Genomic DNA, 4,613 nt, shown 5'->3' with positions numbered 1-4,613 from the left:
TCTCTTTTTCAAAAAATATTTTTCTTGTTTTTAATTTTAACAGCAAAATGTTATTCAAGCTCCATGCGCAAGGCTGTTTCTGTCTCGGTTCCATTCATTTATTCATTCAATCATTTCATTCATGCATTATTTCATTCATAAATGACATTCATTCATTCATTCAGACATAACAATAATATTCTTAGTCGTAAGATAGACTGCTCTCTTAACTTTGTCATCGTCGCAGAAAACCGACGGGGGGCTCGAGACGATGTCTCGCGCTCTCTTGAGGACTAACTTTGAGACGGTCGGCGGAACGAACCGACGACGAAATCGGTCCCAACTTCGAACTTTGCGTTAAAATTGAAACGCACGAGAGGGCAGAACGAGATTTCATGAATGGGGGAATTATTGTACGCTGAATTTGAATGCAGGTTGGTTTTGAGAAGAGTTTGGGAAAAGAGAGGGCGACGCGCGAGGGAACGAACCCAAAACAACAGACAACATGTCGAACGGAAGGGAAAATAATGCGGTTTCTGCCTATTAGGAATTGAGAAGACGACGAGGGTCGTTTACGAACGACAAACAGCTAAGCTGAGGAATCGCTGATAGCCCAAATAATAATATAGTGATCGGAGTATTTATTATTCTTATTCGCACTATTTTGATATGAATAGTTGTACTTTTTGATTTATGTTTAGTTTATGGAGTTAGTATTTTAATTAATATTGTAAGTAAAAATAGTCGTGTGGTGGTGTAATTGGTTATTCTGTGACATATTATTTATTCTGGATGGCAGTAGTGTGGTAGTAGTAGTAGTAGTAGTAGTAGTAGTAGTAGTAGTAGTAGTAGTAGTAGTAGTAGTGGTAGTGGTAGTATAGTGGTATAGTATAGTGTTAGTAGTAGTAGTAGTAGTAGTAGTAGTAGTAGTAGTAGTAGTAGTAGTAGTAGTAGTAGTAGTAGTGAGTAGTAGGTAGAGTAGTGTGTGTGTGTGGTAGTAGTAGTAGTAGTAGTAGTAGTAGTAGTAGTAGTAGTAGTAGTAGTTGTAGTGGTGGTGGTGGCAGTAGTGTGGTAGTAGTAGTAGTAGTAGTAGTAGTAGTAGTAGTAGTAGTAGTAGTAGTAGTAGTATTTATTTATATTATTATTATTATTATTATTATTATTATTATTATTATTATTATTATTATTATTATTATTATTATTATTATTATTTTATTATTTATTATTATTATATATTATTATTATTATTATTATTATTATTATTATTATTATTATTATTATTATTATTATTATTATTATTTATTATTATTATTATTATTATTATTATTACTATTATTATTAATTATTAATATTGTTGTTATAATTATGATTATTATTATCATTATTATATAATTGATATTATTATTATTATTATTATTATTATTATTATTATTATTGGTAGTAGTAGTAGTAGTAGTAGTAGTAGTAGTAGTAGTAGTAGTAGTAGTAGTAGTAGTAGTAGTAGTAGTAGTAATAGTAGTAGTAGTAGTAGTAGTAGTAGTAGTAGTAGTAGTAGTAGTAGTAATATCATCATCATCGTCACCATCATCAATATCATCATCATCATCATCATCATCAATATTGCCCCGGTTTTGAATTGTGTTGTTAGTTTTTATCTTGGTTCAATAAAATACCTAGTGATAAGCAACCAGTACAATTATCATTCATGGTGTGTCAAGTTGTGATAATGTTGTTAGTATATTTTGTTGTGTGTTGTTTCATTTTTATCTAGGATAGGTTTTGATAACCTTTCTATCTACTTCCTACAGGAATTACAACATCACAGCAATTATATTATTATTATTACCATTGAAATGGTTGTATGTGTGTGTGTGTGTGGGGGGGGGGGGGGGTATGTATGTGTGCGTGGTTGGCTTATTCTTTTGTTTTGAAAATGATTTAATGTTGATTTATTCAAACAGGCAAAGCTGTGGTTTTTAAAAAATGTTAATAAATCTGTTGAAATAGATAGAAAAATCTGCGCCGGGCCTAAAACTTCTCACTGCCTATAACACATACGAATTGCATTTTTCAATTCGGCTGAAACGTTTTATTATGATTACGTATATCGATAACATCATATTTTAATGTGTTAATAGCACCTATCTTAATTGCACCTGTAAAATAATTAATATATGTATATAGAACGAACGAAGTTGACGTCACTCAGGTCTTTGTAATTGCCTTTTAACATCCGCGTTTATGAGTAATTCTCACTAAACTGTATTAACCTGACTATATACGTTCAAGGTTAAACATAGTTCTGTGTGTTGGTCCGTTATACTTTCGGATGGCAATGTTGTGAGCTTCTTAGCCAAGCGCATACTATCTATATATTAATACGTGCGGGCTTCATGGTCTTGTGGTATGGCTCTCATCGTGCTGCTTTTAGCGACGCAAATTGGAGTTCTTGGAGAAGGCTATAATTTAATTTATACTCACATTCTCTCACCGCACTCAGGTGTAAATTGAGTACCTGGCCGGTAACAGCGTTGTCTCTGACGAAGATACACTGTAATAGCGTGCCTTACAGGCGTCATGCCTCGTCCTATACGTTAAGCGTTGCTCTTAATTGGCTTGGGATAAAGCATTTTGATCACAGTAAATGGATATTGCTCTATATAAAAGCTCACTTTTTAAATAAATAATACTGCTTTTGTTGTTTTTCTTTTTTGTTTGTTTGTTTGTTTGTTTGTTTGTTTTTTCGTTTTTTAAAAATTTTTGCTTAGTTTAAATCACAATTCATTTTATCTTACAGTAATTCACGTGGACGTCTCAGTTTTAAGCTTTTCTTTTTTCTTTCTTTCTTTTTTTTTTTTTTTTTTTTACAATTTGGGAGTTATCTTAAACTATCGATATATAAAGTAAAATTTGGCTGGCCGAAATGAAAAGAAAATGTCCTTTGTCAAACTGTGTACCAACGAATATGCATATGCATATCTATGCAAAGTTGAGATTTAAAAACACGATAGCACAATGACGTGCTTTTTTTTGATTGCCCGACATCATAGAGGGGCGCAGTGAACCTTTACTGATTTCAAACCCACCGCCCCTAAACGGTAATATTATTATGTCAAGTCGTGGTAGATTGTGAACATTTGAATTATTGAATTATAACCAGAAGTTTTTAGTCTTGTCAATATTGTTGGTTTAAATGAGAGGAAAGAATTAGATTATAACCAGAAGTTATTATTTGTGTCAATATTGTTGGTTTAAATGAGAGCGAAGAATTAAATTATAACCAGAAGTTTTTAGTCTTGTCAATATTGTTGGTTTAAATGAGAGGGAAGAATTAAATTATAACCAGAGGATATTATTTGTGTCAATATTGTTGGTTTAAATGAGAGGGAAGAATTAAATTATAACCAGAAGTTATTAGTCTTGTCAATATTGTTGGTTTAATTGAGAGGAAATAATATATATCTTAAAGGAACTAAAAACTATGGTGTATTATCTCTGATCAGACGTGTTTAACACTAAGAAAAAATCGTAGAGGAAATAATATATATCTTAAAGGAACTAAAAACTATGGTGTGTTATCTCTGATCAGACGTGTTTAACACTAAGAAAAAATCGTAGAATTACGAAAGTCTGACTACAATTTCTTTATGTAATCAAAACTTATTGAAAATGAAAGTCCTCGGAAAGAGCTTTTTTACCATATTCTTTCAAGGGACTTGTGTGTAAAATGAGCACCTGCCTTTGTCGAATAATATTTTTGTTTTAATGTAAAAGCGCCTTATATGCGTTATGTCTCGTTCTATCCGATTTCAAGTATTGCTGTTGGCTTGGGACCCCTTGTAAGATGCTTTGAGCAAATTCAGTCGATATTCCCCTACATAAAAAACTCTAGTTTTTGGAGTTTAATAAATATTAACACACACACACACACACACACACATCATATATATATATATATATATATATATATATATATATATATATTCACATACTCCCCCCCCCCTCCCACACACACGCAAATTATGAATACTTTGATTGTATGTATAGATTAACTCACTCAATCCTAGAGACTTTGGCTACTTTTCAAAATGTATTTAAATTGAGCATGTACATAGATAGTTTTATACAACTTCCTTTAACAAGTAAAATCTAAAAACATTACCTTTGATAACTCGGGTAAATTACGGATATAGTCGGTGTTAGGGTTGAGTGAGTTAAGACATCTACCTGTAAACGTTGTATTGCCAAGTAATGGATTAGGTTATTTACAGGCTCTCCATGTAAATTTTAATATTCAAACCTTATAATGGAGCTTAGATTTCTAGTATGTATTCACCTGTTGCATGCGGTGTTATGGAAACCTCTAACTTCACATCATTCTATTATGAAATTATTTTTTATTTGTGATTTATCGCCTCAAAACGATATTATTATTATTATGTCGAGATGAAACAGAGGCTTAAAAGTGTTTTTATTGTCAATAGGATTAGAAATGTAATATATTAGTTTTTATCACTTTAACATAACATAAGGTATATTAACCAGTTTACTACAGTATTTTTTTTTTTAATTGGAAATATTCGTATGTTAAAATTTGACTAGAAAACTCCTTCAAATTCAAATATCGATCGATA

The 4,613-nt window shown here is 31.4% G+C and overlaps 1 protein-coding gene across 8 annotated transcripts in view; it reads left to right on the top strand.

The window, feature by feature from the left end:
• The first annotated feature begins 422 nt into the window (after positions 1-422).
• The window catches only part of LOC144958378 (semaphorin-5A-like), a 272,714-nt gene continuing 268,523 nt past the window's right edge, over positions 423-4,613 (top strand). The window contains exon 1 of one of the 8 annotated variants that reach the window (XM_078890352.1): positions 423-616. The gene's annotated coding sequence lies outside the window, so the exon portion shown is untranslated. Of the gene's footprint in view, positions 710-4,613 lie in introns of all 8 variants that reach the window. The other 7 variants (XM_078890351.1, XM_078890356.1, XM_078890353.1 and 4 more) reach the window with 7 other exon arrangements.

This window comes from Berghia stephanieae, chromosome 12 (genome assembly GCF_034508935.2).
Source record: "Berghia stephanieae isolate SIO BIC M18660-M18661 chromosome 12, UCSD_Bste_1.3, whole genome shotgun sequence".
Classification (NCBI taxonomy): Eukaryota; Metazoa; Mollusca; class Gastropoda; order Nudibranchia; family Aeolidiidae; genus Berghia; species Berghia stephanieae.
The sequence above is the reverse complement of the archived record's forward strand: the minus strand, read 5'-3'. Positions and strand labels throughout refer to the sequence as shown.